Source organism: Nicotiana tomentosiformis, chromosome 5 (genome assembly GCF_000390325.3).
Source record: "Nicotiana tomentosiformis chromosome 5, ASM39032v3, whole genome shotgun sequence".
NCBI classification, from domain to species: domain Eukaryota; kingdom Viridiplantae; phylum Streptophyta; class Magnoliopsida; order Solanales; family Solanaceae; genus Nicotiana; species Nicotiana tomentosiformis.
In genome coordinates, this window is record NC_090816.1 from 51304090 (window position 1) to 51330087 (window position 25998).

Below are 25998 nucleotides of genomic sequence, written 5' to 3' on the forward strand. Positions count from 1 at the left end.
GTACTCACCTGGTATACTCGAAAGGATCCGCGAAATTTGAGAACTTGGCAAGATTTGGCAGAGCACTTCATGAATCGATTTAGATTCAACACAGAGATCACTCCTGATCGGTTCGCACTAGTGAACCTACAGAAAAACCATCCGAGTCATTCCAAGAATATGCACATCGGTGGAGGTCAGAGGCCGCCAGGGCACAACCTCTGCTGGGCGACAGTGAATTAACGAAGTATTTCATCAAAGCCTAGGAAGGGATATACTATAAAAAGATGATGGGAATGAAAGGACAAAAATTCCTCGAGCAGGTCAAGATGGAAGATTTCTTAGAATAGGGTATAAGATCCGGTAAAGTACAATCCATGGCAGCACTGCAAGCATCCAGCAAGGCCATCCAATCAGGGTAAAGTGGTAGCAAAAGAAGAAGAAAGAGGAGGTCTCAGCAGTCGTCACTTACTATCAACCCAACCCACATCACGGAAACACTTCTTATTCTCCAAACAGACATTCACCACCACCCACTTATGCTCCAGTCTATAACACCTAGACATATTATCATCCTCAACCACAATACAACCCTCCACGAGCCAGGAACAACTCGAACCCACAATGACCATATGCTTCTGTCCAAACCCACTACTCACCAAAACTGACCCGCTTATGCACCATGCCCTCGTCCCAACTTTGAAGAGAGGGGTCCTAGAAATTATACCCCGATTGTTGAGCCTCAGGCCCAACTGTTTGAAAGATTGAAAAGAGCAGGATTGATATATCCAGTTGAAGGAAGGGTTCCTTAGTATCCCTCCAAGTAGTTTGATGAAACTAAAAGATGTGTGTTCCATTCCAACGTGCATGGGCATGATCCTAAAGATTGTTTAAAGCTGAAACATAAGATTAAAATGTTGATCAAGAGCGGAGCCATTCAGTGCACTCCGGCACCGCCTAATGTGAATCGTAATCCGCTGCCAAATCAGCAAAACTAGGGAGTTAACATGATCACATTGGAAAAAGAATATGACCTAAATGGAACGATTGTCACTATAGTAAATGCAGAAGACGCCAGGATTTCTCCTCAAAGGGTTCCAATGATTATAGTACAAGTGAGACCTACACTGACAACCTGTCGATGCTACAAGACATGAAGAAAGTCAGGAATACAAAACCGTCCCATGGACGTACCAGCAAAAAGAAAAGGCCAAAATGACAGACTCTATCGTAGCCCATGGTAAGACTAGGTCTAGGAGATGCTACGCTCCTGAAGATGTCAATCGAGGGAACATCGGAAGAGAGCAAATTCAAAGAAGGAACATAACAGATGTTGCACCCTATTTTCTCTCGAAAACAGGTTTTGACATGTGACAACTCTTTTAAATGGGTATTAAAAGAGAAGAGTCACCACCTAACGATTTTAAGGTGCGTTAGGGCACCTATTTGCAAATAACTCTGTTAGAACAAGTCCAGGTTACCAAAGATCGGGTAAGGGCTCAAATTACCGCAAGGAGAAGGTGTTAGGCACTCTTCGAGGTCCACAACTGTGGGTCCCGGTCGAAGTTCATGCTATGAGGATTATTAGATTACAATTGTCCTAAGTGATCATGTAAGTAAGGGAAGACAATGAATTTAAAGGTTCTATTGTGAACAAGTGTAAAGGAAAATTAAACAACAATTAAACTATATAGTTGATCAGTACAAGTCTTTAGAGGTTACATGGTACAACTTAGTTAGTCTATATTCAACTACTAAGTGTGAACAATAAACATATAAAAGAGGGGGTTCCTATGTTTTTAGCCTAAAGGATCACCCCGTGCAACATAAATAATACTCCGCAACTCCCTTGAGGTAGGGGTTGCTCATATTATTCAGCGGGCATAGACTATCATCTCTTGCTACCCGATTACTATGTTAAAGTTATTTGCTTAAAGGCGCTTTAATTCAATTCTAGGTCGTGTCCTATGCATGCACTACCCGTACCATGCCTATGGTCCATGAGGTTTTGGACCTACTATTAGGTGGTTCTAGACTCTACTTAGGATGCTCAAAAATGATAAAACTAGCGCACACTCAAAACATATAGGACTTCACATAAAGACAATAAAAGTCTCAAGTTAACCTCCACACATAAATAGCAAATGCATGTGGCAAATTAGGCATTAGGTAGTTATTAGAATAAAGACGCATTAGAATCGTTAAGTCCTATAGACATGGTTTCTATGTGATTCTGATTTCCAAAAACGTACAAGCAGTAATACAGCTTTAGAATAACGCATAGGCATATTAAAGGCAGTGCAGGTCCTATAGGCACGATCTCTAATTATTTACATAATTAGATGGTACGCTGCTTGAAATCTCAGGATTAACAGCGCTGATTTTTTATAAACATACTGTCTAAGACGAATAACAGTATCCAATGGGCAGGATTTCTAGCAGTTGACAATTGAAATTGATTTAATAATACTTTATCCCTATAGGCATGTCATATAAGTGTGGCAATACAATAAAGCAACAAAAGTAGTTGATTAGTTGATTAAGATCTTATAGTCATGATATCTAGATGACATGTGTACTAAAAGCAATAGAAGTCATTGATCGATTGATTAGTTGGAGTCCTATAGGCATGGTATCTAGATTACAAAGCATATGTTATTACATCCTATAGGCATGATGTCTAAGTATGCACAGTAGTAGACATAGAAACTAGTATGGAAAATACTTGGACTAACATGCTTGAATGGTGTACAAGTGAAGTGTGTATGATCCCTATAGGCATGATTTCTATGAGTGTGTAGAATATGAGCACATCAAACAAATCGGAAACAAGGCAGTTAAATCCTATAGGCAAGTTTTCTACCAGTTCATGCGAGAATCAGAATATCCCAACCCCTTTTCACTAATCTCTCCTATAGTTTGTTTATAAATTATTACATGACCAAAGATAAAAGAAGAAACAGACTCAAATATTACAGAATCGAGATGATTACAGGCCCAACAAATAGAGCAGACTCAAGAAGAGCTAACCCAGCACTGCATGGGCCTTCAATAGACTCTTTCACTCGAATAGCAGTCCCAAATCCAAACATTTTCCAAAACAAGAGAGTATGCCCATTTGCACAGCCCAAAGCCACACATGGACTCATATCCAGCTAGTCTGTGGGTTCAACAAACAAATAGAAGAGAAAACAAAGTGTCAGCATCAGCTCGAATATCAGCAGTAAAGAGAACAACCAAAAGACCCAAATCCTAGTGCGTCAGAGTTCACAAGAGCCTCAAATGAGCTCCGAGCAGCGCTCACACTAGGGAGGTTGATAGAGAGGGTTCCGGTGGCCTTGGCTTATAGCCGGCCAAGATCTGAGAGTCTAGAAAGTATAGAAGAATGAGAGCTGAGAGAACAGTGGTGGTAACAGTAATTAAGTAACGAATCGTTAAGCCTTCAAAAGAGAACGGGGAAGGGGGTTGGTATAGTAGCAAAATTAAACACATAAACAAGGATAACAATCAATTAAACATAAAAAAGGAAATAATAGCATAAAAATCGATTCACAATCAATTTAGGAGAAATCATGGAACCCTATTTCAAGACGGAGAACAAAAATAGTAAAATATATCATTGAATCGGACACATATGGCCTGGTAGTGAGTGTATCAAGTCAGAAACTTGAAGATGGTGCAGAATCAGAGTTGAACGAAAACCCAATGACTCAGCTTCCATAAATAATCGGGTACCAAATTCTACAACGTTGAGGAAATGGTAAGAACCATTGTGTGAGCAAAAAAGGAAAGGGGGTATGGAAGATTTTCCATGTGATATCTTATTAGGGATGGGGTTTGAATGAAGGAGACTAGGGTTTCTCAGAGAAAGGGGAGAGAATGAGAGGATTTAGGGGTGGTTGTCTTAGAAGAATGGGCGTTAGGGTTTGGGTGAGTGTAATTAAAAATGGGGGAATGTTTGTGGGTCGTTGGTCATTTGAGATCAACGGCCAGGATTAGAGAAGAAGCGGGGTGGGGTAGGGTAGGGTTAATGAGGTCGTTTGGTTTGGGATAGCTTAGGGTGTGGGATGGTGGATTGGGTCCGAAATTTGGCATGTTTTGGGCCAAATTTTAAATAAAAGAAATTAGGGGAAAAATAATTTAATAAAATAGCTAAATAAATATAAAACATACTATTTATGAAACTTAATATTTTAAAATAATAGTTGAAGATTATAAGAATATAAAAAAATATTTTGACCCTGAATAAATTGACGAAATGCAATTAATTATAAAATATATGCTATTATTGCAAAAATGCATAAATAGTTCAAACAATGCAGATGTAAGTATATAAAATGAAATAAAAATGTTATAAAGCATATATGTGGGTGTAAACAATAAATGTGGCTGATTAAGTCATCACATAATAATTTGAAAGAGTAATTAATAAATATTTGAATAATTTAAAAGTAAGAAAATCAATTTTAAAGCCTTAAAAATTATGAAAAATTACAGAAAGTACTTATATGACTCTTGCTAATTGGTGATGATGTAGGATTGATATTTTGAAAGTATATATGATACTTATAAAAATATGAGGAAAAAAGTGGATAGCAACAACTGCCCATCTTTACCCGAAAATGATGAAAGAGTTGTCGGGTAAAGAAAATGATAACCATTTTTGTCCGAAATGAGTGGGGATGATGCGTTTTGAAAAAATGGGGGTCGAACCCTGGTTATTGAGTAGCCTACATATCCTTGGTATTACGGGAATCAGGCCTTAGGTAGTTTTGGATCCAACGACGAATGAAACCGATGGAGTTGTTATAAGAGTGGTCGTGTGTTTCGAAAAGGATCTTTTGGATATGATAGTGTCATGAGTAACGGATAATTTCAGGTGGAGCTATGAATGTGAATTTTAACTTTACGGATGTATAAGAAAAATATTTAAGCGGTTGCGGGATAAGGGGTAATCAATTGCTGATCATCGATTACGTTTGAGATGATCGAAGGATGTGAACGAAAATTTGAGTGAGAGTTGCTCCTGTTTGTACAACGGTTACCTCCCAAGTTACTGCAAAACTTAAAACACGATGCGCACAAAAATATATGGGGTTATTGCGGAAATTTAAACATGATGCAAATTCCCTCCGGACCATGAGAGTTGATCTTTGGACGATGAGGATTATATCCTTAGACCATGACATCCTGGGCCATGAAGTGTATGATAAGGGATTCACATGCCATGAAATGGTGTCCTCGTTCCATGAGTATGGTGCCTCTGAACTATGACACCTTTGAATAATGATGCGCAGTTTTGAGAGGTCTTCAGGCCATGACATGATGTCCTCGGGCTATGAGGATGATGCCTTCAGACTATGACGCCTTCGGACAATGTGGCGATGTTTCAGCCCATGAAATGTAAAGATGTGGAGATATCGATCATGTGATAGAGGGAACAGTTGATGCTTAGTTGTATGCGAGGATGAGACAAGACAACGCTTAGCCTTGTGTGTGATGAGGGTAGTGTTTATCCCTACGCCAGGAAGGCAGTGCTTAGACTTATGCAATAATGGAGGCAGTGCTTAGCCTCATGCAAAGAATGAGGACAGTGCTTAGTCTCATGCAAGGGAAGGAAGTGCTTAGCCTTATGTAATACTGGAGGCAGTGCTTAGCCTCATGCAAAGAATGGAGACAGTGCTTAGTCTCATGCAAGGGAAGGCAGCGTTTTGCCTTATGCAATGATGGAGGCAATGCTTAGCCTCATGAAATGTAATGGAGATAGTCCTTAGTCTCATGCAAGGGAAGGCGGTGCTTTGACTTATACAATGGTGGAGGCAAAGCTTAGCCTCATGCAAGGAAAGGAGACAGTGCTTACTCTCATGCAAGGGAAGGAAGCATTTAGCCTTATGCAATTTTGGAGGCAATGTTTAGCCTCATGCAATGTAATGGAGACACTGCTTAGTCTCATGCAAGGGAAGGCGGTGCTTAACCTTATGCAATGGTGGAGGCAGTGCTTAACCTCATGCAAGGAAAGGTAGTGCTTAGCCTTATACAGTGATGAGGACAGTGTTTAGCCCTATGCAGAAAGAGCAACGATTAAATGTGAGAGGGAAAGGTGGTCCTTATCTTGATGCATTTGTGCTTGGCAACCTATGTCGTTGTGAAAATAGTGATATTGTTGTATGTATATATTGGCAGACGTGCTTGCTTGGTCCATTGTGCCTGCATCCAAATAAAAGTCGTGAGTTTTGGGGGAAAGGTTGGTTTGTGCCTTCGATTCTTCATTTTTCACCTTGTCTTGAGGCCTTGTTTGATTCATCCTGGGTAACATCTGTCTACTACATAAAAAATGAAAAACAAAATAGAAAAACATGTATTTATGATAAATTGTTTATATAAAAATGCAGTTTGTTCAAAATATGTGATGATGCATAGAACAAATAATTTTCGAATCGGAGACTGTGACATGCTTTGAGATATTGCAACCTCCTTAACTCAGAAATTTGAGGACCCTCCTAAAAATTCTGCCCCAGTTTAAATGCATACTTCTGGTGATACACTTCTTGGCGATCCTTGACGTAATGAGATTGACAAACTCGAAATCTTGCCCCAGTTCTGACCATAGGGGCGAATGAAGATTTTTTATGATGTGACCGAACCCACGGGGCTGCCTACGTATCCCCTTTTAAACGGGAATCAGATCAAGCATAGTTCAGGTTACATGAAATAGAAAGTGCAAACATAATCTTAAACGTAATATCTCTCGATTGCGTCTGATTTGATAGGTTTTGGCCATATTTCTCCATCCATTGCTGCAAGTATAAGTGCTCATCTTGTCAGTACTCACTGAATCATGTAAGGGCCTTGCTAGTTAGGTGAGAATTTCCCTTTTGCTTCATCCTGATGCAGAAAGATCCATTTCAGGACCAATTGCCCCGGTGTGTATTGCCTCGATCTAAACTTTTTGTTGAAAGCCCTCGCCATCCTATTCTGGTAGAGTTGGCCATGACACACTGCGTTCATCCTCTTACCATCGATGAGAGCCAACTGTTCATACCGACTCTGTATCTATTTTGCATCGCTGAGCTCGGCCTTTAGTATGATTCTTAAGGAAGGAATCTCCACTTCGGTGGGAATAATGGCTTCGGTACCATAGACCAGCATATAGGGGGTTGCCCTAGTTGAAGTACGAACTGTGGTATGGTACCCAAGCAAAGCAAATGGTAGCTTCTCATTCCATTGCTTGTAGTTGTTCGCCATTTTCCTCAATATCTCCTTGATGATCTTGTTGGCGACTTCTACGGCTCCATTCATCTGCGGCATGTATGCTGTAGAGTTTTGATGCTTGATTTTGAATGTTGACACATAGCTTTTATTAGATCACTGTTGAGATTGTGGGCATTGTCAGTAATGATTGACTCTGGTACACCAAATCGACAAACAATATGATCCCAGACAAAATCTGCTACGACCTTCTTAGTCACAGCCTTATAGGAAGCGGCTTCAACCCATTTTGTGAAGTAATCTATAGCCACCAAAATGAACCTGTGTCCGTTTGAAGTCGCGGGTTCAATTGGTTTGAAGACATCCATGCCCCAAGCAGAGAAAGGCCAGGGTAAACTCGTTACATTGAGTTCGTTGGGTGGTTGTCGTATTGTATCAATATGTATTTGGCACTGGTGAAACGTTTGAACATATTTGATGCAGTCTGCCTCCATGGTCATCAAAAAATACCCTAATCTTAATATTTTCTTGGACAGAACGAACCTGTACTTGTGAGGTGCGCAAGTTCCGGCGTGTATTTCTTCAAGTAATCTAGATGCCTCCTTGGCATCGATGCATCGCAGCAATCCCAAGTCAGGATTCTTTCTATACAGAATTCGTCTGCTATGAAAGAAATAGTTGGCCAATCTTCGAAGTGTGCGCTTCTGAGTGTGCGTGGCATTTTCTAGGTATTCTCTTTTCTACAAATATTTCTTGATATCGTGGAACCATGGTTTTCAGTCAAACTCTTCTTCAATATGAGCAAAATACGTTGGCTGCTTATGAACCTCTATTGGGATAAGATCAGTGAAATTCTTGTCCAGATGTTGTATCATGGAAGACAAGGTAGCTAGTGCATCTGCGAACGCATTCTGGATCCCTAGAACGTTCTTGAATTATATTTTTGTGAACTTCTTGACCAACTCTTGTATACAATGCAAGTAAGGCAATATTTTAGTGTTCTTCGTGGCCCATTCTCCTAATACTTTATGTACCAATAGATCTGAATCTCTGATCACCAGCAACTCCTGAACATTCATGTCGACGGCCAGTTTGAGTCCCAAGATACAAGCCTCATATTCTGCCATATTATTAGTGTACGGGAACCTGAGCTTTGCGAATATTGGATAATGTTGACATGTTACTGATACTATGACAGCCCTAATGCCCATTCCCTTGAATTTTGCTGCTCCGTCAAAAAAATATCCTCCAACCGTCATACATTTCAGCAATATCTTCACCTACAAACGACACTTCCTCATCGGGAAAATTCGTCTTCAATGGTCCGTATTCTCCGTCTACAGGGTTCTTTGCCAAGTGATCGGGAAATTCTTGCCCCATGACTGCCTTTTGAGTCACATAAATGATGTCGAACTCACTTAGCAGTATCTGCCACTTTGCTAACTTACCTGTAGGAAAGAGTTTCTGAAAGATATATTTCAGCGGATCCATCCTTGATATGAGATATGTAGTGTACGCATAGAAATAATGTCTCAATTTCTGGGCTATCCATGTCAAAGCACATCATGTGCGCTCTAGTAAAGAATACTGGGCCTCATGAGGTGTGAACTTCTTGCTCAGATAATATATCGCATGCTCTTTCCCCCCGATTTCATCATGTTTCCCCAGAACGCATCCAAAGGCTCCATCTAACACGGACAAATACAGCAACAGAGGTCTTCCTGGTTCTGGCGGGACCAACACGGGCGGTTTAGATAAGTACTCCTTGATTTTTTCAAAAGCCTTTTGAATTCTTCGGTCCAGTTTGTCGTAGCATCTTTCCTAAGCATCTTGAATATCGGCTCACATATCACCGTTGATTGTGCTATAAACGGCTGATATAATTAAGGCATCCCAGTAAACTCATCACGTCGTTCTTGTTCTTTGGCGGTGGCAAATCCTGAATAGCTTTGATTTTCGACGGGTCTAGCTCAATACTACGGTGACTGACGATAAAAACCAGCAACTTCCCAGCAAGGACTCTGAAAGCACATTTTGCAGGATTTAGCTTTAGATTGTACTTTCGAAGTCGGTCGAAAAATATCTTCAGGTCTGCTGTGTGAACTGAGCTCCTTTTAGATTTGATGATAACATCATCCATGTACACCTCTATATTATTGTGTATCATGTCATGGAAAAGAGTCGGCATGGCCCTCATATAGGTGGCCCCAGCATTCTTCTAACTGAATGGCATCATTTTGTAACAATATACCTCCCATAGTGTGATAAAGGCTATCTTTTTGACGTCCTCCTCATCAGCCCAAATCTGGTGGTGTCCTACGAAGAAATCCATAAAGGATTGGAGTTCATTATTGGTGCAATTTTCGAACAGTATGTGTATGTTGGGCAACGAGAAATCGTCCTTAAGACTTTCTCTGTTCAGATCTCGATAGTCAACACACACTTTGAGTTTCCCATATTTTGTTGGTACTGGCACAATGTTGGCTAAACAGGTCGGGTATTCAACCACTGGAAGGACCTGGGCTTTGATTTTCTTGGTAACCTCCTCTTTTATTTTCAAACTCATATCTGGCTTGAATTTTCTGAGTTTCTGCTTTACTGGCGGACACATGGGGTTGGTAGGGAGCTTGTGAGCTACTATAGATGTGCTTAACCCAGTCATGTCGTCGTGTGAAAATATCCTCATATTTCTTTAGAAACCTAATGTATTCTTCCTTCTCTGACGGTGATAGATGAATGCTTATGCTAGTTTCTTTGACTGTTTCAGAATTCCCTAAGTTGATTGCCTCAGTTTCCTCCAAGTTGGACTTTGGTTTCTTCTTAAAATTCTCTACTTCTTTGACAATTTCCTCAGCTTTTATATCATCTTCCAAATCATCCGAATCACTTTCCTGATGTTGCATTCTCTCATTACATGTCACAGTCGTAGGTTTATCAGGATATGTAATAATTATGCTGAAAAGAATGTAGAAAGATAATAATAAATACAAAAAGCAATGATGCATTAATAAAGCTTAAATTGTCAACAAGTACGACTCGATGGCTCGAGTAATTATTTCAAAACAAAACACTGAAAATGTCTTAAATGCTCAAAAACAATTTAAAAATAAGTCATGCTAATTCTGCCAGGCTACCCAGGTACTCGGCGAGCCCGGGATGGTGCAGCGGTCCAGTTCTAGAGAACATCTCCTTCTCCCACTATTTGAATAGTAAGGTCTTCCTCCTCCTCCTCCTCCTCTAAAATTGCACTGAAGTCCATGTCTTCTTCGTTCAGAAATAGCTTCCTCATACCGACCAAAATCTCATTTTCGTCGGATCCCCAAATCATGTCAATCTAGCGGAATGTCTGGTGCAGCGGTGGTATGGGTTGTTTCAGCGGGTAGTAATCAGTGCACCACGGTGGTGTCCAATCCTAGTACTCTTGCACGGTATATTCATATCCGAGCCCAAAGGTCGTGCCATGATACTATGGCCGTATGGGTTCCGTGATTCCTTAAAGCTTTCGGCCAAGACCCTTGCCTGGTTCATATCCCAAGCACATCAATATGCTTTCTATCTTATTTTTACACCATCTATCTTTCTCAATTGCGTTTACTCGCTCGATGTGGTGGTATGTTTCTCCTCCCAATTTCTTCCTATTTTCGATGACTGGCACGGTTTGGTTAGTGTAAATAGGGTTGCTTCCATCTCCATGAATGATCACCTCCTGATGATTCCACTCGAACTTCACAACCTAGTACAGGGTAAAAGAGACTGCCCCAACTACGTGTATCCATGGTCGTCCCAACAATAGGTTGTAGGTGGCGGATATGTCTAGCACTTGGAATTCAATATCAAACCAGGTCGGGTCCATCTATAGATCAAGGTTGATTTCTCCAATAGTGGCTATCTGAGATCCATCAAACGCTTTCTCATTCATGCTTCCCATCCGTATCTCACGCAGGCCTTTACCTAATCTTTTTCAAAGTGGTCAGCGAGCATATGTTCAGATTCGAGCCTCCATCTATCAGGACCCTGGCAATGAACTTATCTTCAAATTGCAAAGTAATGTGCAATGCTTTGTTGTGGTTCAACCCCTCTGGCAGTAACTCATCTTCGTGGAAAGTAAATTTGTGACTTTCCAGTACTTGTCCAACCATGTTAGCCATCTCCCCGCTAGTGATACCGGCGGGCATATAAGCTTCTCTTAACACCTTCATCAAGGCATTCTTGTGCGCGTCTAAATTTTGCAACAATGACAAAATGGATATTTGGGAGGGAGTCTTGTTCAGGTGATCAACAACAGAGTATTCTCTTGCCTTCACCTTCTGCCAAAGATCATCAGTGCTCGTCTCAATGATAGGCGGCTTAGATGAAGCTTCTTTGCTTGTTCCTCCAAGATTCTCATGGGTATAAAGTCTGCCAGTTCTAGTCATACCCTGCGCAACACCTGTTTCTTTCATCTTAGATTTTCCTTTCCTTCTTGCCTATGTGACATAATCCCATAGGACGGCATCGGACTTATAAGACGGTATAAGAGCTACCATAACAGTGAAAGGTGTAGCTACCTCAACCTCAAACGGTGCCTGGGTTTGCACCACAATCGGTGAGAGGGTGACAAAAGATGTTTTGGTTGTATCCCTCTCTTGAATAAGTCTAATAGATCCCTCTTTATCCCATTCCTTATCAGTTTCTATCACATTCACTCCCTCGCCCCTATGATCCGGGAGAGGGTTATTACGGACATCTATTGCGGCTTCCTTTGATTGCATAAACTTAGTGTCGATCAGTGTCTGAATATTATCCTTTAACATGCGGCATTCTTCAATGGTATGACCATTCATGCCTGAGTAATAGGCACATGTTTTATTGGGGTTAATCCATTGGGAAGGGTTCTCAACAGCAATAGGAATAGGGGTGACATAACCAGTGGCATTTAGTCTCATATAGTTGGGCTACAGGTTCAAAGATTGGGGTGTATTGTCTGGGAGCTCTGTTGTCAAAGTTTGGTCGTGGCTTTGGGTAGTTTTTGCGGGCGGTTGGAGGTGAATGGTAATATGTAAGTTGGGTGTTATAGGCATGGTAGGTGGTGGCTTGGCATTGGTATTTTGGAGGTGATGGTTGATATGTGGGTGGAGGTGTTTGGTATGTAAGGGTAGACTTAGGGCCCTGGGGCACCATTATGGCACCCAACCCACTTCCTTCTTCTTCGAAATGCCCTCTGACTGCAAGGCTTTGTTTGTTGCTTGCAGTGCCTCAAAATTAGTCATTGCCCTACTCTTGATTCCTTCTTCTATCCTTTCGCCAAACTTGATGATGTTTGAGAACTTGTAATTCTCGATAACCATCAGCCTTTCATAGTACTGCGGATCTTGGGCTCTAACAAAGAACTTCTTCATTTGTTCTTCTTCAAGTGGTGGCCTTACCTTGGCAGCCTCTGATCTCCAACGAGTAGCATACTCACGAAAGGTTTATATCGGATTCTTCTTGAGATTCTGGATATAGAAAACGTCTGGCGTATTCTTTGCATTGAACCTGAATATGTCCATGTCATCCGATGCCATGCTCACCCAATTCCCCCACTTCTTCGAGTTCTGACTAATATACCAAGATAACACGTCTCCTATAATACTTCACATGAACAGTTTCATGCGGATTTTTTCATTCTAACCCACTCCTACAAGCTTGTCGCAGTAGGTTCTCAGATGTACCTTAGGATCACCAGTACTATCAAACATCTCAAACTTGGGAGGTTTATAACCCTCCGTCAGTTCTACATCTGGCTGGATACACAAATTTTCGTAGTTTAAACCTTCAACACCCTTCCCAACTTCAACACTCTGGACTCTCCCTATCAGTTTCTTGAGATCTTTCGCCATGTTTCGAATGAGTAGGTCCTTCTCGGTTGGATTAGGTATGTATAGAAGTTGTTGTGGGGTATGGGGTAAGGTTTCAACCTATATCGGGTTACCTTGATGGGTTCCTAGAACTTGGGTATATTGGTGATCATTGATTGAGGTTTGAGGGGGATCGGGGGTAGGTTGTGGTGCATTTTGAGGAGTGTGATAAGTGGTAGTTTGCGAATATTGGGTCGGGTGATGGTGGTGTTGTTGAGGGGTTTGCATTGGTGGTGGATTAAGGTTTTGGGGATGTTCGGGATTATGATATTGGTGCGGTGCGGGAGGATTCGGAGCTATGGGTTGTGGATTCTGGTTTTGTGTGTTTTGTGGTAGTGTTTAGTTCTGAGTGGTTGTGTTTTGCTGGTTGATGTCAAGAACATTTAGGGTAAGAGAGAGGTTTGCCATATTTCGGACATGCTCAAGCTCACCCTGCAACTCCAAGATTTTCTGCTCCAAACGTAAGACCAACTCATTCTGTCCCGACGTGCTTCTTCCGTACGAGGTTTCAACATTATTTTTCGAATGGTAGCATTATTATGGTAGCATTGTCTCTTCAGTTACCACTTAGATCATCCATCTTCCCATTTGCCCTTGCCTTTTCCTTTGTTTTTCGAATCCCTAGGTGGAGGAGGAGGTAGAGGACCTTTGGATCTAGTGTGGTAAGCTGATGATGCCAGAATGCACGAACCAACCTTGGGGGATGGGAATAATCAAAAGAAAGAGAAAAACAAAAGGTAACCAACTCAGTAAGATGAAGTAAAAGAGTGCTTGCAATATTTAGTCATGTATCACATGAGGTCATGCATTAATTCGCGTCCTAACTCTAGGGACCTCATTGAACCTGAGGTTGGACTAAGCAACACATAGACTTGAAGAAAATTCATGCCATCGTTTGCTTCATTTCATTAGTGCGAAAATAAGCCAAAGCAATCTTTCACTAAATCGACAATAATAATAATAATAATAATAATAATAATAATAATAATAATAATAATAATAATAATAATAATAATAATAATAATAATAATAATAATAATAATAATAATAATAATAATAATAATAATAATAATAATAATAATAATAATAATAATAATAATAATAATAATAGTAATAATAGTAATAATAATAATAGTAATAATAGTAATAATAATAGTAATAATAATAATAGTAATAATAATAATAGTAATAGTAATAATAATAATAATAATAGTAATAATAATAGTAATAATAATAATAATAATAATAATAATAATAATAATAATAATAATAATAATAATAATAATAATAATAATAATAATAATAATAATAATAATAAAGTCACTAACGGCGTTAAGACTTATTACATCGAAATCTAATCTAATCTAGGAAGCAGTAAAGGACATTATCTCTTAATCTACTTAGCCCCTGCAGGACCTTCTCCATGCTTGGCTCTCTTGACCCCATCAATCATGTTCCCCAGATCACGCATGTCCAGTAGCAAATAAGCCTTGGCCAGCTTCCCTCCTTCATCATTGTCCATGCCTTGACAATCCCAAAGACTCTTTCTCATCTTCCCTTCTAGTTCCATCAATCCTTTCTCTAGATATTCTAACCTCTCTGTCGACTTAGTGGCAATCTCCTTCCATTCCCTTATCGCCTCCATATTCACTTTATGTTGTTCCAGATGTTTAGCTTCCGATTCGAACACCCTTTTGAGTAGCCTCTTATACTTCACTTATGCCTCAGCTACCTCGTTTATGACCCTATCTTTCAGATTGACCCCCGGTTTGACGTCCCCGGCTATGGCGTCCTCCAACCATAAGAGATAGTAGTACATATGACCTATGTGATACCTGTCTGGTTCAATAGTCTCTACGTCAATGATGATCTTTTGGTTCTATATGTGTTGTGCTTCGAACTTGAATATGATGACATCGCCTTTGAAATCTGCTTTATACTAAAACATGTTGGAAACTCGAGGTATGACTTGTTTCCTTCCAGCTTTCCTCATTACCCTTATAGGAGCATAAGGGTACATGCCTCGCAGCCCTATAAGACTAAGTAAGTAGTTCCTTTGGATCCGATAATGAACTCACTACTGGGAAACCATTCAAACATCCAATGCACTTGCTCATCTATCAGATTGCTGAAGAAACGCACCCAACCTACAATATTTCTAGGCTTTGCGAACCTGTCTGGAATGAATGTCATTTTCTTTGGATGATGACTGGCTATGTAGTCATTCAGTGGCATTCGTAGAAGCTCTTGGCGATAATCACCCCTCTAAAAGTGTTCCAGAAGTCAAACTTGTAGTAAGAGATTACAACCCTCAAAGTGTTCGGACCCATGCTTGCTCCGATCTAGAGAATGGTACATCTCAGCTAAGATCATTGGGATGATAGTGTAATTTTATCCCTCGATACCCTCCATTAAGGTCCTGGCGACCATGGCTAGGCGAGTATGAATTCTTCCCCCTTGCACCGGAAAGATCAACAAAGCCAAGAAACAGACTATGAAAACATAAAATTGGTGGTGCACCCATCCCAAAGAGGTAATGGCTAGCTCCTCATGATGAAGGCGATATAATTTTCTATGCCCATAACGCTCATAGAGAAATTCAATGGGGATGTATGATATCTTCAGATAGACCAGCTCATCATTCTTCATAAAACCCAACATTTTCAGAAAGCCGCGTGGAGTGCAATTCTATGGTACCAATAGTCCTGGACTATCCCATGGTAACTTGGCGAAACCCCCTATTTCTTCTAGAAGAGGAGTCATTTCTATATTGCCAAATCGAAAAACAACTCTCTTCTCGTCCTAGAACATGGTAGCAGCCTCGATCAATTCCCTGTTTGGTTCAATATTCAGCAAAGATGGCAGGTTACCCAATACCCTTCTCATAGGATATCTATCATAGGGCGCAAGGTCATTCCACCAGTCAATTAGCAGAGGTGGGATATTCTGGACCATATCGAACCTGGGGATTTCGTGCTTCATTTTCTGCAAACAAATAAAAGTTAGCCCCTTTTCCCCTCCAGATTCGGCTATTTACGCACTAACGATCAGCATGTTGACATGTTTTTTCCAAGCAATGCACATAATATGATGATGTCCTTTGGGATTATGGAAATCCTGTTAGACTTTGGACAAGGTTCATCTAAAAGGATTGCTATGTCAATGACATCTCAATCTGTACTAGGTTTGGCATGATGCATGTATATTTCAAATCGGAGTATGATTTTCTATAAAGGTCTAGACTGGTACTCTCAAGTGGACAACTTGAGAGGGAAAGGCACGGGACCATCGACTGCACCGTTGATCGACTAGTCTATCACAAATAAGCCTTTCCGGTTTAAAAGGGTATTTTTAGGAATGCGTGGACACTCATCAAGTGCCGCTATATTGATAATAAGCACGAGTAGAGTATGATGTTGAAAGCATGCTTTATGAAAAAATAGTAACACGTTGCCAAATATTTGCATGATGAAAGTGGGGGTGTGTACATACTCCGGAGGAGCTCCTTCTGCCCAAGCGCTATAACAAGCCAATCATGGCATAAATCAATAAAACATGCATCCAATCATAAATCAATAATACCTACTACAGCGTGCAGCTCGATCCCATCAATATTCTTACCATCAGGCCATCGGCCTCACTCAGTCATCAATCTCTCTAGTCTCTCGGACTCACAATATCATGAAAATCAGCCCAAAATAATGATGTGATGTATCAATAAATGGTAACAGAGACTGAGATATGATATGAAAATGAATGCGTATGACTGAGTATGTAATTGCAATGTAAGCAAATAACCCAACAACAGAAATGACCTTAGTGGGTCCCGACAGGATAAGCATATAGCTTAGACATGATTTCTAACATGGATCACAGCTCAATTTCTCTAGCACGTAGAGATTTCATAGATACAAAAAGATTAGGTAACTACACAGTACCACAGAAATAATCGAGTCATAATACACACGGTGCACACCCACACGCCCGTCACCTAACATAAGCGCCACCTCAACACCAAACACATATCACGTATATTCAGGGGTTCATACCCTCAACACCAAGTTTAGAAGTGTTACTTACCTTGAAGAAGCCAAATCAAATACCGAGCAAGCCAAAAGATGCTTCAAAAATGCCATCTCAAGCGTACCGACCTCCGAACAGCTCGAAACTAGCCAAAAGCAACTCAAATACATCAAATATTGCCAAAGGAAACAAACTCAATCGATAGAGGTCAAATCTATAATCAAAAGCCCAAAATGAACCCAAAAGTCCAACCCGGGCCCACATCTCTGAACTCGACAAAACTTATAAAATCTGACAACCCATTCAATTACGAGTTCAACCATACTAATTTTACTCAAATCCGACTCTGAATCGATGTTCAAAACTCAAGCACTCACTCTATGAAATTTTAGGCTAAAACTCCCAATTTCTCTTTAAAATTCATAATCCAATTACCAAAACCGAAGATAGAATCACGAAATATAATCAAAACCTAAGTAGAGAATACTTACTCCAATCCATATGGTGAGAATTGCTTCAAAAATCGCATCAATTCAAGCCCCAAATCTCAAAATATCATAAAAGAGCCAAAACCTCGAAATATATAGAATCTGCCCAGCAATCTCGCATTTGCGAACAAAAGGGTCGCTTCTGCGGCGTCGCTTTTGAGACAAAACACCGCTCCTGTGGAAAACACTGGAACTCCACCCTTTCGCACCTGTGCAATAGGACCTCCTTCTGCGCAAGCGCAGGTGCGCCACAAACTACGCTCTTGTGCACATTCTCGCTTCTGCGATCACTCCTACCGTTTCTGCGCTACCGCAGATGTGGTCCACTTCCCCGCTTCTGCAGATGCCCTGTTCCAGCTTACTTTGCTTCTGCGCTGACTTGGCCGCATTTACGGCTCCGCAGCTGCGTCCAATATTCCGCAGGTGCGGTCACACCAGGTTCAGCAAGGGCCAGCCATCCCACATGAATGAAAGATGATCTGAAACACGTCAGTAACTCACCCGGGCCCCTCGAGGCCCCGTTCGAATATACTAACAAGTCTTATAAAAAAATAGGGGCCTAGTCGAGGCCTCAAATCACACACAACAACATCAAAATGACGAATCGCACATCAAATCGAACTTAAATGAACTTGAACTTTCAACTTTCAAAATTAGCGCCGAAACACATCAAATCAATCCGGAATGAACTCAAATTTTGCACACAAGTACCAAATGACATACGAAGCTATTCCTATTCCCAGAACCATAATTCGAATCTGATATCCTCAAAGTCAACTTCCGGTCAAACTTATGAACTTTTCAAACTTTTAAATTTCCAACTTTTGCTAATTAGTGTCGAATCCTTCTAGAAATATTCAATTGCAAATCCGAGCATACGCCTGAGTCCAAAATCACCATTCGGACCTAACGGAACTATCAAAACTCCAGTCCGAGGTCAAATGCTAAAAAGTCAAATTTGGTCAACTCTTCCAACTTAAAGCTTCAACAATAAAATTCATTCTTCCAAATTGATTCTGAATAATCTGAAAATCAAAACGGATGATTCGCACAAGTCATAATACATCATACGGAGCTACTCCTGCCCTCAAACTATCGAGTGAAGTGCAGATACTCAAAATGACCGGTCGGGTCGTTACATTTTCTTAGAGGCCTTCTTTACTGGTTTTCTCATTCTTTTAGCTCTTTATTGTTTTATCTCCAGTCAAATACAGTACTTGAAGCATTTGGCAATGCCAAGACAGTCAGAAATAACAAGTCAAGGTGAGATACTGTTCTGTTCATGCTTCCAATCAAGAAGTGACTCATTTAGTTGCTTTGGCATATGTTTTTTTTCTTCTGAATGCTCATTACACATGTTGTTACAGTCGTTTTGGTAAATTTGTGGAGATTTAGTTTGACAAAAGTGGAAGAATATCTGGTGCAGCTATTAGAACTTACCTCCTTGAAATATCTCGTATTTGCCAAGTTTCAGATCCTGAACGCAACTATCATTGTTTCTACCTTCTATGTGCAGCACCCCAGGAGGTAAATAAGATTTCATAGCTTCTTTCTTTGTTAGTATCATTCATCTCTTGGTGTAAATTTATTTGACAGTCATTGCCTTTATACATGAGAATACTACTTTGTTATGGAATTTCATTTGCAAGTATTTGGATTGACCAAAATTATTTTACAGCAGACGTATGCAAAGTAATCACACAAGTTTTGCTTTCATATAAGCTACATTTATATGGTATAACTGATTTACAATTTGTTCCTAATTTTTAATCGTGACATACACCTTTTCTTCTGTTATTAATATCCAATCATGCATATTTGCTACTTCAATTTTATCTAACCTCTCATTTCGACTGTTGCAGCTGTATTTGTGCATAAGTATCCTTCTTTTTCCTGTTAAATAGAACTAAATATCAACTCATGCTTTCTTCACTTTTTTCTTAAAGGAATATGCCCTCTCTATAAATTAGAACTCGTATAAGCATTAAAATCTCCAGTGATACACATAGTTGGCTAAATTTTTATTTTTCTAATTTATTAGAAAATTTTGAGTTTCATGGTTAATGATACTTATGAAATATTGTAGGAAACATTTGATAGTGATGACATAAATGATCAACGAGATCATGTCTTGAAACATATAAGAAAGTTATGGAACAATTGGAGAGGATCGCTGCACAAGAACATAAAATCTAAGTCATTCCGCGATGCTTTAAGAGATGTTCCTGAGGGGTAGACAAGAGTCATTGGAAACGGCTGGTCAAAGAGCATTTTTTAACTGAAAAATTTAAGGTAAGGTTTCATAACTATTTGTTAACATCTTATATTAAGTGGCTGATTAAAATTTTAATGGCGCATTATTAATTTAGGAAATAAGTACAAAAAAACTCGATCAATAGGTCTAAGTTAAGGATGCCTCATTGTACGGGTAGTAAGCCTATTCGGGAGATCATTTATGAATTGGTGAGTATATATTGCAATTTCTGTTAAGAAATCACATCTTTGTTAAAAATAATTTGTGACTTATTTATTTAAATGTGAAGGGAGGCAAAGATGGTAATCCCCCAGATATGGCAACTATCTTCTTTGAGACTCGTAAGAAGGACGACAAGCTTGTCGAACCTGAAACCATTGAAAAATATGTATGTTTATTGATAAATTTTATTTTACATCATTTTATTTTTTATGTCACGTTATTTTAAATTGTCTTATAATTTATAGGCTAAAATCAAAGAATTGGTGCATTCTGAATCGTCTCTTACAAATATTGAGGTTGTAGAAAGGTGCTTCGGACCTCAACGCAAGAGTCATGTAGTTGGATTTGGTGGTGGGATTACTGCTAAAGAGTTAAAAGGTGGTAACTCCTCGAAGACTGCATTGTTGGAGAAGTTGAATGCTACTGAAAAAGAAAATGAATCGCTAAAAGAACGCATGGAAGGGCTAGAGAATAAATGTGAAGATCTAGAGAGTACATATACATAACATGCAAGTGCAGTGTTTAATCAGGCTTCAACATCATCTTTAAGTGAACAATAGATTGAAGCATTTAACAGATTAGTAGATTGAAAATCCTATTATACTCTTGATGAATTTGTTGCAATGCTCATGTGAATTTGTTTCATAACATTAAGGTTTATTAATTTAAACAAAAACATAGCCATCGAGACAAGTGAATGTATAAGTAAGAATAAAATTCCATACCTTTTATCACCTAGAGTTGTCATAATCTAGCTCAATGAACAGATAAGTCATGAAATAATAGACCTCAAAGCAGAACTAAAAGGTGAGTTGCAAAGGAAAGTTTGGTATATGAACAAGTAATCACTGGTTCTTGATTGAGATTGATTCAAGTCATAATCGACTCTTTCGAAAAAGTTTCTCCATGATTTTTGTATATCAATCGCTTGTCCCTGTTATGTGTAGAATTGCATGAAACTCTATATAAGGTTTGCTTCAAAGAAAATGATACTTCGTTGTGCAGGTTTAAGTATGACAAAATTGTGTGATTTTTGTATATCAATCACTTGTCCCTGTTATGTGTAGAATTGCATAAAATTCTACCATCAATCTTTCAGATCATTGTCCGCGGACATATGAAATGTAATGTGTCATTTTTCTGCTAAAAAAAAGATAAAAGATAAAAGAAAATGACACCCTAATAGATGTTTTTACGCTACAGCTTCTTTCAGAAAATGGTACTAAATGGCATACAGAGAGTTTTGGGTTGACATTGTTTTGGACTCCACTCAGGAATGCGAAGAGCTTATAATATCAAAAGTGCATTTTCTCTCATATATTTAATTGGAAAGTTGATCTGTTATACTGTATGCTTCTATACATCTAACGTGTGCTAGAAGTTGCATACAAATGTGTGCTAGATTCCATTAATATTATACTCTGTGATAAAATTGTTGCAATGCTCATGTGAATTTTTTCCATGACATTAAGGTTTATGAATTTAAATAAATATATCGTCATCGAGACAAGGGAATTTATAAGCAAGAATAAAGTTCCATACCCAATATCAACTAGAGTTGTCGTAATCTGGCTCTGTGAACAGAGAACTGATGAAATAATGGACATCAAAGCAGAACCAAAAGGTGAGTTATAAAGGGAAGTTTGGTATATGAACAAGTAATCACTGGTTCTTCATTGAGACTTGATTTGAAGTTATTATCGACTCTTTCTAAAAAGTTTCTATATGCTTTTTGTATAACAATCGCTTGTCCCCATTATGTGTAGAATTGCATGAAGCTCTATATTGGATTTGCTTCCCAGAATATGACATTTCAATGTGCAGGTTTTAGTATGACTAGGATTGTGTGATTTGGAACTATCATCAATCTTCTGATCATTGTCCGCGAACATAGGAAATATAATGCGTCATTTTTCTGCTACAATATTGCCTATTGTTATGCCATCTGATGATTGTATTATTTCACTATGGCGATCAGTATAGCCTTTAATGAATCTGATCTTCTTTTTTAATTATTTATTCTTTGTTACTAAACTAACATACACTTATGATTAAAAACTACAATTAACTAAGAGTCTAACTTATTGACGAATGACACTCGAACAAAAGTAAGCAAGGAAGATATCAATTGGAGAAAATAGGGATTGATTTGATAGGTGCAAGATAAATATCTGAGATTTAACTCTAGTTAATTCACTTCTAATGTTCAAGTGAGTCTCTCAAATTTACTCAGTTAGTAGTTCAAATATTTAGTAGAAACTCCTCTTTCGATTAAGTCTCAACCTCACAATATGAACCAATTTAAGCGCAGTGAAGATATGCAAGAATTCGTAGTGGATTGGTCTTTAGGAGAATCTCTCTTGATTATCCTCCTAACAACGGTTAAACAATAATTCAACTAGCCTCTTTCGATTACTAAGAAGAATTAATAAACTCAACTAACAAGATAATGCAACGATATCACAAGTTTTGCCTCTCTCCGTTACATGAACATGTGAATATATAGATGCAATAATTAAATCATCCAAAACGATTCAATACATAAGAACTAGAGTTATAATCCACAAACAAATATCAATACACCAAATCCATCATACCCTAAAGAGAACTACTCCATAAGGATAATCCAACTTGAACTCATATTCAATTATTTTGATTGCTCCTCATTTGGTCTTGAGAAAGACATTTTGGGCATAATTACTCTTTAATCAAGAAGTATTGAGTGGGTACTTGAGTATTGAGAGTCATAACATACCCGATCTACCAAGCAAGTATAGATTTACTCTACCCATTAGATTTACACCTAGGTTAAGGTTACAACCCTAGGTTTTTCCTTATTTGATAAAAATATCTAAAACATTTCAATCATTATTTGCTCACTAGTTAATTAAATCTCTTAGCAGTTAATTTAGATAACAGTTACTCACTTTTGTTTGGAAGATAAATTTACTTATTTCGAGTTTCTTTCTTGAGTGTTTACCTCAACACCTCTTCAAACTCCATGTGAATTCAACCTCGACTCGCGTTGGATTTTATTGTTGTAATGGTCATTTCATATTCCTTAATTGGGTGTGAATTGGACATGATCAATTTTTTGCATCGTTGCCGGGGAGTTTATTGTGTTATCTATATGCGTAAGTTTGTTTCTTGAAGTATCTTCTTTTACTTTCGTGATTCTTATTTGTTAAAGTGATTGTAGGCTCCAAATGGCGAACAACGAACTCAGAAACTTACCGTTGGGGGAGGTGGATGGTGAAGATGAGCAACTTGATGAAATGCCTCAAGCTCCACAACAAAACTATCGAGGTCGTGGGCAACAAGACAATGTGCCTCCACCCCCCCCCCTCCCCCCACCTACAACGTCCACCACAACAACAAGAGGCGTAACATTGGATTTTTTCCAATGAATGTTATGCAAGTGCCATAGTCCCCCCTCGCATTAAGGCATGAAACTTTTAATTGACCAATGTGATGCTCACTTTGCTCGAGCAACGTGGCTATTTCACCGGGGCGCCAACTCAAAATGCTTACAAGCATTTGAAAGGTTTTGTTGATATGTCTTGGGGGAGCAAAAAAATATTATTTCGGAAGATGCTTTACGTTTAAGGCTTTTTCCCTTCACATTAAGGGGTAAGGCTTTGAATTGGTTAGACAGCTTGCCTAATCATTCAATTTATACATGGGATAAATTGGCAGTGAATTTTATTTCAAAGTTCTTCTCTCTCGGGCATATGGCTACTTTACGAGATGAATATTGGCATTCAAGCAAGAGCCCAATGAACCTTTGCATGATATTTGGGAGCGATATCGGACAATGGTAAAGGAGTGCCCGAACAATGATATGTCTGACAATATGATCCAACAAACTTTCTACTATGGTATTAATATTACGAATCAATGTGTGGTCAATCAATTGGCCAGAGGAAATTTTATGACAACACTTTATGCAGAGGCGTGTGAGATTCTTGATGATATGGAGGAAACTTCTTCGGCTTGGCAATCCCATGCTAATGTTCCCCAAGGTTATCCCAACATCATCCATCTTGATCAGGAATTGAAAGACCATAGGCAAGCTATTGCCGAATTGACCACAACTATGACTTAATTCGCTAAAGCTCAACTTCATCAAACTCAAGACCCTAATCAAGTTCATACTATGGAAGGATTGAATGTTTGGGACAACTAGAAGAGGACTAAAGGACCCCAATTTCAATCCCTAGTGGACAATTATGCAGATGATGATGGTAGCTATGATAAAGATGACTCTTATCAAGCAAGAAGAAGAAGTACAATTTGTGAACAATTACCAAGGGCAACGGAGTAATTTTTAAGGCTCCAATCAAAATCAATGGCATTCTCAAAATAATCAAGGCAATTGGGGTTATAACAACTAAGGGAATTGGTATAACAACATCAATAACCAAGGGAATTTGGGAGGTAACAATCAAGAAAATTGGGAAAACAATAATAATCATGCAAACGAAGTTCGGGTTTTCAAAAGCCCCCAATGTACCAACAACCGAGAAACCCACCTCTTTATCCTTCCCATGGTTCAAGTTTTTCAAATAATGAAATGGGCCGTATTGAGAACATGCTCAGGCAAATAATGAAAAAAAATGCGGATTCGGATGCCCAACTTACCTCACATATCACATCAATCCGTAATCTTGAAGTTCAAATGGGGCAAATCTCTCAAGCTCTTAATACTCATCATAATGGTGGTAATAATACCAAGTGATACGGTAGTGAACCCAAAGGGTGGTAACAATACGGGGCATGTTATGGTGGTTATCACAAGAAGTGGAAGAGGCGGGAATGCACCTACCTCAAATGAAAAGAAACTTGTAGAAGATGACCAAGTGATCCAAGAAGAGGAAATCCCAAGAAATAATGTTTAAGCACATGATGATGTTCGGATTGATATTGATGATAGTGTGGAGGAGACCCAAGAAGAGGTGAACTCATCTAGGGAGAACATTATTGACATTCCGAAACTGGTAGTGCAAAAGTCAAAGGCACCCTTGACAAAGCCTCCAACCCCCTATCCTCAAAGGCTTGCTAAGAAAAATGGTGAGAATCAATTCAAGAAGTTCATTCAAATGATGAAAGGTCTCTCTATCAATGTGTCATTGGTGGCAGCTTTGGAACAAATGCCCGGTTATGCCAAGTTTATGAAAGATCTTGTGACCAAGAAGAGGTCGATGATTTTTGAAACTATCAAGGTCACTCATCAAGGGAGTGCAATTATTCATTACTTGGCTCCTAAGTTGGAGGATCCCGATGATTTTACAATTCTTTGTACTATTGGAAGTGCCGATATTTCTAAGGCTCTTTGTGATCTTGGGGTGAGTATCAATTTGATGCCCTATTTAGTGTTCAAAACCTTGTGGATTGGGAAACCAAGACCCACATCTATGAGGTTGCAAATTTACGATCATACTATGAAGAGACCATTGGGAGTGATTGAGGATGTTTTGGTTCGAGTTGATAAATGTATTCTTCCGGCGGACTTTGTGATTCTAGATTGTAAGGTTGATTATCAAGTGACTATCATTCTTTGGAGGCCTTTCCTTGCTACAGGTTAGGCCCTTTGTGATGTGGAAGCCAGAGAACTCACTTTCCGGGTTGGTGATGAGCAAGTGGTATTCCATGTGTGCAAGTCTATGCGTCAACCAAATAGCAACGAAGTGTGCTCTTTTGTGGACTTGGTGACCGATGTCATTATTGATGATACTAGTGCTACAATCAATGTTGGTAGTATGTTGGAAGCCGTTTTTCTCAACTTTGATTATGATGAGATGGATGGTTTCATAAAATGTGTGAATTTATTGCAAGGAATGGGATATTACAATTATGCGCCCCGAAAGTTGTCATTGGATCTTGAAAATATGAAGACTCCTCCTACAAAGCCTTCAATTGAAGAGACACTAACCTTGGAGTTAAATCC

The 25998-nt window shown here is 39.1% G+C and overlaps 1 long non-coding RNA gene across 1 annotated transcript; it reads left to right on the forward strand.

Moving 5' to 3' along the window:
* The first annotated feature begins 20086 nt into the window (after positions 1-20086).
* LOC108948029 (uncharacterized) lies at positions 20087-20630 on the forward strand. The gene is made up of 2 exons (XR_011408117.1): positions 20087-20217; positions 20297-20630. It is a non-coding gene; the product is annotated as an uncharacterized lncRNA (long non-coding RNA).
* The last annotated feature ends 5368 nt before the right edge of the window (positions 20631-25998 follow it).